Source organism: Thunnus thynnus, chromosome 1 (assembly GCF_963924715.1).
Source record: "Thunnus thynnus chromosome 1, fThuThy2.1, whole genome shotgun sequence".
NCBI classification, from domain to species: domain Eukaryota; kingdom Metazoa; phylum Chordata; class Actinopteri; order Scombriformes; family Scombridae; genus Thunnus; species Thunnus thynnus.
In genome coordinates, this window is record NC_089517.1 from 35,993,568 (window position 1) to 36,008,746 (window position 15,179).

The 15,179-nt window shown below is 37.7% G+C and overlaps 1 protein-coding gene across 2 annotated transcripts in view; it reads right to left on the reverse strand.

Annotated features, from left to right (window-relative positions):
• The window catches only part of znf536 (zinc finger protein 536), a 364,930-nt gene extending 350,271 nt beyond the window's left edge, over positions 1-14,659 (reverse strand). For both annotated transcript variants that reach the window (XM_067596536.1, XM_067596502.1), the window contains exon 1: positions 14,283-14,659. The gene's annotated coding sequence lies outside the window, so the exon portion shown is untranslated. The remainder of the gene's footprint in view (positions 1-14,282) is intronic.
• Between the last annotated feature and the right edge of the window lie 520 nt (positions 14,660-15,179).

Consider the following 15,179-nt stretch of genomic DNA (forward strand, 5'->3'; position numbering starts at 1 on the left):
GATTAATTAACTTACTTTCATACAGAATGATTCATGAACAGTGAGATATATAGAAAGAACATTTACTCAAGTACTTAAAGGACGGCTTCACAAAGTTTCAAGTCTGTCTTGAAACAACATTCCTCCTGTTTGTACTGGCCATTAGAAGATCCCTTCATAATGCACTTACAATGGAAGTGATGGGGGACAAAATCCACAGTCCTCCATCTGTGCAAAAATGTATTTAAAAGTTTATCTGAAGCTAATATGAGGCTTCAGTCATCTCAATGAGTCAAATTTAGTTCCCCATCACCTCCACTGAATAGCCAGTATGAACAGGAGGAATGATTACAGCGAAAAAAAAGTTGAAAAAATTGTGAATCTGTCCTTTAAGTACATGATGGCTGTAGCTACTTTAGACTTAGTCTTAAGACTTTACATGCAAAACATTCAAATGTGATGCATTTAGCACCTGGACACCAGTATGTGCACAGACATTTTGATAGGCAGCAAGTCTGTTTTTTTTCTTTTTTAATAACTTTCAACTTGAAATAAATTTAAAACTGAAAAAAAAACACAATTGAACTGTGAGTGACAGAGCTATTTCAACCCTTTTCCAACAATAAATCAACTCTGTTGTCAGTAAGTCTCTTAGATTAAAGGTCAACTCTTAAATATCTAATGCAACAAAAACATTTTTAAACAGTTTCCATTGTATATATTTATTTTTAACATAAAGATTGAATGCTAACCGTTTAAACACACTGACCAAACATACATAAAGCTAACATGTGGTGCAGCCTATGCTAATTAACCCATGAATGAGAACCAATTAAGAGCAAAAAGGTCATGCAGTCTAATCTAAAGATAAACAGCAAAAGTGTTTCTTCTTTGTCACTATTAGAAACGAATGCTAACACTAAAGGCAATGGTGTCATCACCTGGCATTAACAGGAACTATATCACAATTATAAGAAGAACAGCGGCAGCAGATGCAACAACAGTAATACTAATACTATAATAATTATTATAATTATTATATGTATTGACGTATTTTTTACATTGTGGTATCTGCTACTTATACTCAAAGCTGCATTTATTAATTTTTATCCACCTGGGGTTGGAAAAAAAAACAAAACAGCAAAACAAGCTGACAGACACACAGTCATGACACATTTCACAGTAGACATTTTAATTTGTCAGTGTAGGAAATGCACAGGTGTTACAAATGACATTAACGATGGCTCTGTAATATTCAGTAAGTCATGACAGTGTGACAGTGAGCCAGCATGCACAAAGCCAGGACCCTGAAACTGAAGCAGCTACATAGAAATTCAGCCATCATTCATTTTATTATTTACACCTGCGCTTTTCCTGCTGTGACATGTTGAAATGTATTCTGTTAGATCCGCCTCTTTTCATCTAGAAAGTTGTAAGAGCTAACAAACACTCAGCTATTTACACTTCCGGCAGACACAGAGCAACACAAGCGTCGATTTGAAGTTGTATCTCTGGTCACCTTATGAATATAACACCAAGATATTAAATGTGCTGGAAGGACAAAACAAGCTAAAGGAAGCTAAAAAAAGTTGTGTACAGCTGCAGAGTTGAGTGTTTATATCAAAAGTATTGCAGATTTAAATTTTGCATGACGGCTCATTTTTAAAGTCTTATTTGCCTCGTGACTTTATCTTTTGTTAGCTTTGCTGTTGCTTTCTGTTGTTTTTGAACTGCTTTCCTGCATCAATGCTCTGTTTGCCACTAGTCTGCTCCATCCACAACACTGCTGTCAACCCAAACTAACCCACAACAGCCCTGTTATCATTTAATGACTTGATTGCAGGTAAGTGGGGAGGTTAAGGCATGATCACACAGAGTCACAGAGAGATAATAAATAACTTTATTCAATAATCTAAAAGCAAAAAGTATGCACTTTTTAAAAAAATATTAATTTAGAAAGTTTCTATTACAAAAAGTGTTTTTCTCTGTGGCTTGTAACAGGTTTTAAATGTTTTCTCCTTTTCCTGTTAATCACAGATATTGCACTTTAAGCAACCAGGGAATAATGCTCTCGCCATCTTTTCCTCATCAAAAAAAAAAAAAAAAGAAAAAGGGGAAAAATTCAACCCACCAAGATGTTTCTTTTTTGCCCTCTCTTAGTTTAGAGGATATTTGCAGGCCACTGGCTCTAGATAATTCATCTCCAATCTGAAAATTAAAGCCGCTGATAATGACAGTTAAGAACATATTTTTCCAACTGTAACGTTATTGCTTAAATATGAAGCAGTAAGTGGTTGGAGTGTACTTTTCCAGGGGAACAATAAAACATTCTCAACTACATGTAGCACTGCACGCGCACACGCACACACACACACACACACACACGTACCAAACTAGTGCTGCTATATCCGCCGGCAGCTTGAGATCTCAGTTAAAGCCCAGGAGGAGGCGTAGAGAAAACATGCTGGAAATACCCCGAGTTTAAAGTGCTAAAGTGAAGACTAAAACACAGATTTATTCAGCAGAAGCCAAAGACCAAGGGAGAGTTTTAACACATTTACACCAGAGAGCCCTCTGAGGAGAGACGCACCAGTGGGTGGTTGTGTGAGAGCTTATTTGAGCATGTAGTGTATGTCTGACTGTGTGAGTGCGTGCGCTGTGTGTGTGTGTGTGTGAGCGTGCGCGCATACTCCCATCGGTGCGTTCATTTCTCTTATCCGTACACCCACCTTTTTCTTGGTTTCGAGACAATCTCCCAGGATGCCTATTCTACATTAAACAGTGCTTTGAAGACAATTGAGCTGAGACCCAGGCTGATCAAGGCTCCCTTATCCCTCCCAGCACATCTATTATCAAAGCCTTCGTACCATTACCGTCATTATACACTATGTATTATTATTATTATTTTGAAAATGCAGTGCTGAGAGCAGGCGAGAGACGGGGGCCCCCGTAAACAAATCTATTATTGGTGATGAATTGCATAATAACACAGGCATAATGCCGTTCTCTCACAAAACTGGTGAAGGTGCTGAACTGGAAAAAGTACCCCGTCGGTAAAATTTGAATAAACAATGGGCGAGAGAGGGAGAGAGACAAAGATGGAGTGGTCGTTAGATGCTGTGTTCTTACTTGAGAGCTAAAGACTGTAGTTTGCTCAGCGCATACTTGGTCCCCCCCCCCTCACCCCGTCTGTGTCTCTGTTTGTTATCAATCATCTTACATGTCATTACTGATTTAAAAGGTACCATTATTAAAGAATAGTGCACTCTGCCTTATTTGGTGACTTTTCTATGTCAGTTTATGTGTGTGCTTTGAGGAATTTGGTGTAATTTCATCGCTGAGATCACATCAGCTGTTTTTTTTTTTTTTCTTTATCATCATGTCTTTCTCTTTGGAATTTCTGTTTGGAAGTTTTCCGAGGGTGGTGCTCTTATTTCTAATGCTGAATAATCAGAGGAAGGAAAAAAACGGATCTCTTCCTGTGCTCACAGTGGAAAAGCTTTGATAAACAGATGTTATCTTAATGACAGGCAAGATCTGATCCAAATTTCCTCATACTTATAATAATAATTAATAATAATTTGAAGTTATGACAACTTGGGTCTTATTTTTGTCGTTTTTGTTATTATTCCACCTCTGTATTAGTAACATTACACTCCAAAAGTGAATTGCTGAGATCTTAAAGAGCGTTGAGAATAAGTCTAATATGGCAAGAAACACAAGCAGTAAGATGACCATACAGGTTTTCAATAAACACCCTTGTTAGCAAAACATTTATTTCATTTTTTCAAGTCCCCTTCACTCAAAAATGCGTTCTCCTTCTTATTCCTTCACTGAAGAAGGAAAGTTTCTCTGTGCTCACCTTTAATCTCAGTTTAAGGGGCGGGCCTACGAGCAGGATTTGTGACATCACGACTAGTTAGCGAGAAAACCATATCAGACTCAGGTTATCAGTCGAAGCAGAGTATTTTCTGTGTCTTAAAACATGTGTGGAGGGGATCTTTAAGGAGTGAGGAACATGACTGGATAACAGAGTAATGTATCTCATGGTCTTTTTTAGCCAAATAAATAACATTTTATTATTCCAAAGAAAATAGTCTAGATAATCTGGTTTAACTGTTGGCTTGTTTGCAAATTGTCTAATTATCTGACTGCTCATGTTTCTTTCTCTGTTAACTTTGTTATAATGATGTCACTGTGTTCAGTGTTATCAAAACCAATAGAAATTACAACCACAAAAATAAGACATATGTTATAAAAAACTGGAACTATTCTTTAAAAGGTTTTTACTTTTAATCTTCTAGTCAGCTTCCAGGTCCGTGGTATATAGTTGTACAATTGTTTTTCATGCTTATTCATTTAAGAAGTTTTCTTACAGCTGGGTTATTAATTTGTCCTGTTCTTTATGATATGAAGGTGGGAGATTTTTATTGTGAAGTAGTAATGCAGGTAGGAGCTAAAAACACAGCAAACAACATGTCAGTGTCAGCAAAAGGCTCTTCCAAACAAGGGAAAATGCAATTTTTGTTGTTAAGCACTTGGAAGATTAGGGCACAAAGTTAGTCATTGTTTCGTTTTGTACAGTGTTTAATACTGAGTGACATTTCAATGTCTTTTCATAGTTTTACTGAGTTTGAAAATTATTGTGTAAGACTGCCCTATTAGCCCAATGGCCCTCAATTTGGTCGTTCTCAACATGCGATTAACATCTCTTGGTTAAGTTAGCACACTAGTCTGAAGAAATGCAGCACTACTCAAGTGTGTTTTGCAGCAACTGCAGTATATAAGGTTAAGCATGTTTAAAACCAAAGTGAGTTAAAGCTGCATTTACTGTGTGATTCTGCACTATTTACCTATGTTTAATGGTGATTCTACATAAGAAGTGACTATTTAAATATCTAATTTTAAGTTAAAAATGTTTACCTACTCTATCAGTGATTGTCATTAAGTTAAAATGCTTAAAAAGTGGTAATTTGTGATCAGAATATAAATAGTAACTCATTTTAAGGTTTATAATAAGAATTGTAATTGTAATAATAAGAGATGTGAATGATTATCATAGAGTTGTGAAGTGGGAGGGGGCACTGGGTTAGGAAGTGTATTTCCATATTTTATTCCCATTTTAAAATTTTCTTCGAATGATCTCCTCATTGTTACTGAACATAGAAACTCAGGATTCTCCTGAGTTTCTATGTTCAGTAACAATGAACATAGAAACCCGAGAACTGGTGTGACGTGTTCTCGGGATCATTACATTATACGATCATTACATTATCCCAGATAATGTAATGATCCTATAGGTTTATATTATGACCACCAACTTATTTCAACTTCATTTCTAAGAAATCATGTTTTACCTGTGATTTTGGCAGACAGCTAAGAACACCAAAAATAGCCACGAGTCTCGTCCACCGTTGCTATGGAGAAGAACCTAGTCAGAAGCATGAATCAGCCTAATTAACTCAAAATAGTTGCTGAATTCACTCAAAAGTGACCCAGAAATTTAAAGTCAAGTGACTCTGTAGTTTGTAAAATCAGTTTTCTCAGTACTACTAGTACTTTTTCAATACTAACTACATTCACCAAGCAGTAAAACTGACTGCTGAAACTTAATTTGGGATGTTAGCTGGGTCCTAGCACAAGCCAAAACAGGTGAGCATTCTACTATCAAACTATGTTTTGTAAGTACGCTTTTTTTTGTGTGTAAATCCATGTTGTTTAGTACGAGTTGAAACACTGCATCAACCGGCAGAACACCAGTTGTTTTCAACATGCTAGCATGTTAGCATTAGCTTGAGTGCATCCTGGTCATTTTCAGTAGCATTTTGAGACTTCCATCTTCAGAAATAGTAGGCGTGTACTGAGAACCTAGATCCGAGCACAATGTGTTTGACTACATATGTTTCTGAAATGTTATGATTTACACTCATTGTATAGCCAAGATTCTAGCGCTAAACTGGTAGAATGAATACAATTGCATTCAAACCAGAAGAGACAAAATGGACGGGGCAGCATAAGGTGAATATGATTACACAATATACTGTATATTGCACCTGACACTGACCTACAGTAATTTGTATGTGTGACACATCTAAATCATTTAGATTCAGTTTATTTAATCTGATATCTCTCATGAGTGAGCCAACTTTTTAAAGTGGCTAACGTTATCAGCTCAGCTAGTAGCCTAAAGTTTTGTTTTATGGAAGCTGTGGTAACTTAGCCGTCAATGTATGACATGATCAGAAAAAAAGTTGGATTGGTCATACAATTTGCCTCGGGTGTTATTACTGTTTGTAGGACTACCAGACCTATAAAATATAGAACTTTTTGGCTAACACGAGACTAGGCTAGTTTGGAGTTGCTAGCCAAGGGGAGGCACAACTAACCTATCACTGCTAATGGTGTAGTTGGCTACAGTGCAGTGTAATGTATGTTAGCTGTATATTAACTTATGCTCTGCTCATATCACGTACACGTATCTTGGAGCTGATACTGACATTTACACACTTTGTTTTTCTGGCTCAGCATGAGAGGTATATCCGTTTTTTCCTCACACTGACTGACTGTGTGAGCTAGTGTTTGGCAGAGTAACGCCATCAACTGAAGAACTGATGGAGACTTGTCGGCTAATAAGACACAAGTATTTCCACGTATTTTCCTGTAAACCCTCTCTGATTGGTCTTGCCTCTTCCATTCACTGAAGATACAAAATTACAACACTGCCATCTTCCTTAGCGACAAACCTCTCAAAGTACAGAATTATTTGAGACTAAAGAAAAAATCTTCAAGGCTACAGCCGCCAAATACCCAGGCCAGGCGACGCCCATCCACTCCAACACACAGAATAATGACAGCTGTCACACTCGACATTCATTCTCCTCCTCTCTCACTTACTTTCTCTTTCTTATGGGTCCAAGAAGAACAAGAGGGTGAATGAATGTGTCCATGTTCTTCTACACACACACACACTCGCACACAGAAACTTGCTAACACTCCCCCTCCTCAGAGTGCACACACTGTTTATCTATGCTAATTTGAATATATTTTTGGGTCAATTGTGTGCTCACCAGAGACGGCTTCCACGCCTACCCTTTGCCGAACAATTTAAATTTTTAATATTCCATTTAATTTATATGGGCCACCACTGAGGCAATCTGACAATGCCAAAAAGCCGTCTTGATTTTTTTCTTTTTTTTTTGAGTGGGGGGAAAAAAGAAGACCTTTCTTTCTTAGAAATTCCATTGCCCTGGTTTCTGCCCTTCCCTCACCTGACTCCCTGTTCTTATCTATCTTAAAACCATTTCACCTTAAGAAATAATCAATAAAAACAATTATGAGATCCAAGCCTAGCACCAATGTTCTCTCCTCTTCCTCTCCTCTTCCCCATCTTTTGTTTTTTCTCTCCCTTGCTATCTCTTTCTCTCCCTTCTGTTTTTATCCTCTTGTCTCTTCTCCCACCATCCTCTCTCCTTGGTGATTCACCGGGTATAATATTTAATTATACTCTATAATTTATGCAGGTTATCAAACTCTGAGCGCATCATTTTATGTACATTGTGTAAATTGCTTTTTTCTCTCTCCCTCCCTGTCTCTCTTTCTCTTTCTGTCTTTTCTTTTCCGTGTTTTTTTTTTTTTTTTTTTCCTTGGATGGGAGGAGGGTAAAATCTTTGCAGGCATAGACAGAGATATTGAAGCCTGGGTGCAAATGTGAAATGAATAAACAGGCTGGATCTCTTCTTCAAGGGCCTAAATGAGATCTGCACAAAATAATTTAAACTAGGCCCATTCATCAAGCCCAGCCAGGGAATGTGTGTGGCAGCGGCCTGTGTATGTTGTCCATACTGTTTGTGTGTGTGTGTGTGTGTGTGTGTGTGTGTATTCTGTGCCCCTGGCAGCGGTGGTAGTAGTATCCTTCTGTAGAGAGACAGAGATTAAGACTGAAACCAAATAAATACTGAAATCGAAGGTTTCATAGTAAAGTTTAGAAACATCTGAGTACTGAGCTACTTAATACATACACATTCTTGCTCTGTCTTATGATTTACCTGCCAAGAATTTGTGAACTCAAGAACATTTCTTGCCAAGTCTAACACTATACCCCAAAAAACTAACATACGGTATATTTTTATAGAAATATGTCACCTTATCCATAATTTGTGCATAACTTCAGCATTTAATGTTACTGTCTGACTTACTGGCCGGTCTGGCGGGTGACCTTTATTGATTTATCCGCCAAAGACAAATTTTACCGGCATCCAGTGCTGGTCGGGTGTTAATTTCGGACCCTGGCAGCATGCCTGCATATACTATTATATGTAGTCTTAAAATCCTGTCTTAAATCCTATACAAAATATTGCCAGAGCACCAGTTTATCATCACAGCGCCACTCCACTAATGTCAGAAATATCTAAACAAGTGTCAGTATCTAAATTATGGCAGAAGTAGTCAGATCAGTGCGTTAATTATGAGGAAAATTAGACTTGAGCTATTAAAAATATTCACATTGGAAATAATCACAGTGATCTCACAATACACAGTTTTGTTATTTTTTTCCTTTGAAGGAAAATCTAATTTTAAGAGGACTAATGCATATCAGTGACTTGATAAGATGTTCTTGCTGTGAATGGAACAGAGGTAATCCAAAGTCCTTGGCAAATGCAGCTATTCAAACTAATAGAATAATCAGATGAATGAAAAACATTCAAATATTAATTGAAAACATTTAAACACTGGTGCACAAGTACTTAAAAACAGTATAATGTATAATTTACTGAAACTACAGGAAATACTCATAGCTTCATCTCAACTGATGTCACCAAAACCTTGAGATTTTATCATTGTGATCAGTCTTGATATTTTTAGAAGCAAGACTGACCTTTGTACTAAACCATCATACTGTAAGTCAAAAGCTTGATCATATTAAACATTAGAAAGGTTGATCTAATAGTCTACCATCAAGTATAATGTTGAATACTTTGGTTTTATGCTAAACAAAGATGGTTAGCATGATAAATATTATATCTGCTAAACATTAGCATGTTCACATTGTTACTGTAAGCATGTTAGCATTCTGACATTAGCCTTTAGCTCAATGCACCAATGTGCCTAAGTACAGCCTCACCAAGCACAGAGTGTCTTTAAATTTATTGATGGTGTAACACAAATGACCACTGCATTTTTCATGGAATTTGCGTTGCACTATGTGTGTGTATTTAGCTCTGCGGTTCAACTCCATCAGAAAAACTGTTAAATTTGCTCAAAATATTACTTATAAAAGTATGGTATTATGATTTTGTATGGAAAGATGATGGTTTGGGTTAAAATGATCACTTTGTTAAGGTTGGAGAAACATGTGGTGTGGGTTAAAGCTACCACTTCCTTAAAGTTAGGCAAACTTTGTGGCCATGGCAACAGTAAACACAACAGGGTTAAGGTTAGGGGACAATCGTAGTTACGTTTTTTAAAAAACTCAACTAGAGTGTTGAATTTTGCATAATATACTTTAGATTTGTATTTAGCCTATACCTTATTATTTTGCCCCTCATATATGCTTTGAATACTTCCCATTTTATTGAAGCACCAGTTTGTTCTGTGTTTAGAGAGAAGCATTCATCTATTTTCCCCATCAAGAAGTTTCACAAAATCAGGGTACTGGAGCCATCTAGATTGAATTAATATAAAATTAATATAATTAATATAATCTCAATTGAAAGATTGAAATTATATTAGATACTTGTACTGTTAATGAAACTGGAGAGATGCCAATAGAGCGATCATGTATTGATATGATATATTGATATGACCACCAGTTATATATTGACCAGTGTAGGATGATAAGGAAAGAAAGAGGTTTTGACAAAAGGATGGATTATCACCATTAGGAGCATATATACTTATTAAGTCGACCTGGGTAGATACTGTGGTACCATTTAGTGTAGTGTACCTCCCTGATGGGGTATGTATTTGTTTTTCAACTGAAAGGGGGTCAACTTATGATTTAATATCATGACCTCTTGGCATAAGAAGTAAAGGAAGCAGAATAAACTTGCCCTTGCCCATTTTTTTCCCAACCCTGTTAATGTCATTTTGTATCAAGTGTGTTTCCAGTAGGAAAATTATACTGGACTTCATTTGCTTAATCCTACTCAATACCTGTTTAAGCTTCACCTATTTGTTCAGTCCTCTTGTATTCCAGCTAGAGATTTTTAACTCTGATCCATTAAGCATGAGGCTATGAAATAACTTTTAGATCATGGGTACAGGATGATCCAAACATAGTAGTGCCATTTGTTTTCTTGGTGGTACATTAGGATAGCATAACTGAAAATATAAAAATAAAAAATAAAAGCAAAACAGAGAGATCTTTCCTTCCCAAGAAACCCTCATGCACTCCAAATGAAGCACAAGTAAAAAACACAGAGTAATTAACTTTGGTTATGCAGAACGTTTGATCCACAATGTGAGGGCCAACGTGATTTGGGTGCTGACACATTGTTTTATAGGCTCACTAACACACTGAAGAGAAATAGACCGTGAGCTCGACCTACAGCAAATTAAAAGGGGGAAAAAAAGGTTCACATAAGCCACTTTTGTAACCGTGCAACGTAGTAAGTTTCTGTTACAGTAAACATACACAGAAAGAGTGCCAAAGAAAAATGTCTCTAAGGTCCAATTCGGTTAGGCTTCTGGTTTTAAGACAGAGGTCATTTGTCCACCATGAGAGTTCACATAATAAAAAAGGTACCCATGTAATAAATGGGGAGAAAAAAAGGGGTATTACTTGCAGATTATCTCAAACTAAGGTCCTCAGTCTGTCACCATAGTGACTTTCAGACATACCTTATATTTACTTGAGATGGAGTAAGAAGAGACAAAGAACAAGTATGGTAGATCCTTGTGAAGTCGTTTGTATACTTCAGAGATAGTCTTTGGCCTCTGCGACGGACTTGAAGATCAGACGTTGACCATCATGAGTGATCACCGGATGAGCTGGGTAGAGCAACCCGTAGCGGATATTCATGATCCGAAACTGGGCCTTAACTCCATCGAGTTGTCGTTGAAGCTGGCGGGTATCAGCTGATAGATCTGGAAAGAAGCTGAATCATTGATTTTCTTACAGTGTGTTCTCATGGTCTTTATAATTCAGAAATTTCATGATAATCCTTCTGGGTGCTGAGGACCGTCTTGGGTTAACTTAGCCTATCTGATGTGCTCGTTTGATGTCTTGGATGGGGGTGAGAGCATCACCCAATACCTTGTTTTCCAAAAAGTTGCACATATCTAAACCTTTGGTTTTCTCAGGGAGACCAACTAGTCTCAAGTTAGAGCGTCTTCCTCTGTCTTCTTGGTCTTGGATTTTATTGCTCAATATCTCCATCGTTCCCTCCAGTTCAACCTTTTGTTGGAGGGCAGTTGTATCTTCCTCTGCTGTGAGATTCTCTCCTCCACTTCCCCAGTTCTCCTCAAGTGAAACAGTCCTTTAATGCCATTAATTGCTTCCAACATATTGACAGATTGTTTGGTGAAATCTTCCTTCAGTGAACAAATAGCATGCAGTATATTTCTGTTTGAAGGCGTGCTAGCACTAGCTTTGTTCTGATTCTCATCAGCGACATTGCTAACGTTGATCGTGGCAATGCTAGTCGTGTTGTTTTGTACCGATGTCTTGGATGACTGTTGTCCATATTTAGAGTTTTTTGGTGGCATAGTTTCTGACAGAGCTTTTCCAAAACTTAAAAATAAATTTATTCAAGCCATCAGTCATTTTTTAAGTGTTTTTTTCAGAAAGTTAGCGACAAGCCAAGTTACTGCGACTTATCAGCGGAACACCATAACCGGAAGTCACTATTGGTCATTTTTGAGCTGACATTATGACCTATTGTGTCGTTTTTCTTGGGAGGACAGCTCTTTTATACATGTTTCTTTCCCACCCCTTCAACTTTGCTCGTAGCTCTTATAAATTCCATTTGCACTATGTTTACACCTGGTCTTCAGAGGCGGAGAATTTTCTCCTGCAAAACTGACCATCACAAATTTAATTCAGCCGAACACATCATCAAGTTCTGTTAACATGACGGTACATTGTCTTATTATCTGCACGATCTTTCAAACTCACAAAAATCACATGTAAAATGCGACTCCAGCCTGCAGCATCTTTATGATAAATATCGTCTTTGGTGTAAAATTTGTTACATCTGCCCTGAGGCCTTAGTAAATCTGGACCTAAGTCTTGTTATTATCTCCGCCATGCATTTAGTCGTGTGTGTCTGTCTGTGTGTGTGTGTGTGTGTGTGTGTGTGTGTGTATCTGTCCGCAGCTAATCTCACACTTTTTGTGCACATTTATGACTGTATGCTCAAAGACCTCTTGTGGTTGTAGTGATTCACAATTTTTGAAAAACCTATTTTATAAGGTGTTTTATACCACCATTGACTCTTGTAGGGGCCGTAAGTGATCAACAACTGCAGCAAAATGCATTTTGTCTATTGGCTAGATTAAATACAAGTCTGTTGCAGGCCACATTTTGGCCTTTGTCGTGGCTCAAAAACTGATATCCATATAAAAATTTGGTCTTATCTTGAACTGGAGCATCTGCTGATGAATTCCATACCCAATATTTTATGATCCACTAAAGTTAGGCATGATACAATATCAATAAATTCCCATTTTTGTTAGCTTCGCCACCATCTTGACTGTAAGGGAGCCGGGAGGGGCAACTGAGTGAGATTCAACTCTTCTTTGTTTGGGAGGGGAGAGGGAGGTAGGGAGGGGTTTTATTCTGTGTGGTGTGTCACAACAAAATATTCTAAATAAATAAAAATGTTTAAATTGTCCAGTTTATTGTTTCCCTATGAAGTTTATACAGTTCGGTGAATCAGGGGCACTCGTTTACAATACCATTACACTATCCTATGCATCTTAAAGAAAACTGAGACAATACCAGACACACCTGGCGGAGATCTGCACTCTGCTTAGTGCACTCTTCTAGTTATTCATATTAAACATAGAATTATTCATAGAAATTAGTCATATGAAATATTGAATGTGAAATTTCCTTCAAATTAGTGCATTAATACAAATAGCAGTTACCAATTACTCGGAAATCTGTGCTCCAAAATATATAAAATAAGTCACTGCTAGTAGTGAGCGTAATCCCTGGAACAGTACTGTAGGTGTGATCAGATTACACACTTGCAGTACCGTTAATTTGTTCTTTAGTTGTCCATTAAGGTTATAGGAACCTAATACTAATTACTATACACAGCCTTATCATTCTCTTACAGAGTAGTGGCAGGGTGGGCCTCCGGCCTGAATACTGTAGGTCTGTGGGAATACACACACACACACACACACACACACACATCCATATGCACACCATGCTTCCCTTTATTTCACTCTCCAGTGTTTTAAATGTCACTGACCTGAGGGCAAAGCACATACCATTTCAAGCACCCATCAGTCTTCCACTAGGACACATACACACAGGGCTTTCCACAAGGATAGGAAGTAGCCACCCAGTGGGAAAAAGTAGCTAGCTAGGGAGTTCCGGGGACATGCCCCCCTGGAGAAACATTATGGGCGTAAAAGCCCAAATTTGGTGGCCTCTGGCACATCCTAATGCCACTATTCTATCATATATGCTGATATACATACTTAATTATTGCATATTTTAATGAGTTTTCCTACCCAATTGTAAACATGTGGTGAATTATTTTAAAGGAGAATTAGGCCTCTTGTGCGTTTCAGCCCACACAGTCTGTAAATAGCTATTAATATATAAAACCACACCTATTCCTGACTGATCAGAACTTTTGTAATTATTAATCATTAGACCTTGTTTATTATTTTTTATTTATTTATTGACACCTTTACTATACGGTTTATCAAGACATGTCATAATGATGGTTAATATATAGTTTTACTAGAAACATAAATATTATTTTACTTAACGAAAATAAACAAGGTTATTTTAAGGGGGAACATGTTTTTAATCCCATGTCTTATCTAGCTTATGTATTGGTTTTAAATTCAATTATTTATAAAATAAATCTATGTCAAAAATAACTAATATCATGTGAATCTACTGAATCAACTCAACTTCTAGTCATCTTCATCTTCTTTATACTTCATTATATATCACTGCAGGAAGTTCCATTATATTAAGTTATTATAATAAAGGTCCAGGAACAAGACCACGCTCCTCTCTCTCACTATATTCAATCACCTGTGCATACCTATATAGGCGTGTCTAACCCCTTCCTCTTTCACTTGAACTATAACAAGCTTGCATCGCAAACGCTTACCTCTCGTCCGTGCTCAGTGATCCACGTTCCTCGGTGACGTACCGTCCACAACTCGATCCTGCAGTACCAACGAGATATCTCCTTCACCACCACATCCACACGGAGGCCTACTCCTGCAGACGTCGCGCTTCTGATCAGCTGGGATCCAGACGCTCCACACGCATCCACGCAATAGCCCACTCGCAGCTCTTTTCCCCGCGATTAACATCTTCAACTGGATGTTTGCTTACCTCCGGCGAGCTCTCAGGGAGACGGTCGTCCCACTCCTACGAAACGATGATAAACGCAAACTTTCCAACTCTATGAAGACCCTACTTTAGTCAATCCTCTCGCTAGCAGCTTAAATCCTCCCGCTTTTCCAGGTTCACTGTCCGCCGCCGGGCCGACGCACGTCGCACACCGATGACACACATGCCGATGTCACACATGCCGATGTCACAACTCCGCCTACTGCAGCAGAGCCACATCTACGTCCGACTTAACCTTTCATCCCAAATTTTCCTGTTTATCTCTTAAGCATCCCAACAAAAGGTACTCGTTTAATCATTATTGCTCACATTGACTCCTGTCATTATGTTTCCACGTTAACATTTTAAAGCTTGGAGAAGTCTGACCCATCTCTTTTCTTTTTATGCCTGATGGTTATCCCATGGCTGAATCCTGGTTTATTCATATCTAAGGCAAGTGCATAAAGGACTATTTTGCCAAATTTCAACCTTGTTTCTATTTATTCGAATTGGGATATAGCATAAAACATGCAAACAGAACAGTTTAATGTCTCTTGGGCACAGCTTCAAAAACATATGTTACACATTAATAATGAAAAATAAATAAATTAATAAAAAACAACCTTTAGCTTCCTCAGCCGCTATGGCATGCAGTGAGGAATTTATTGCT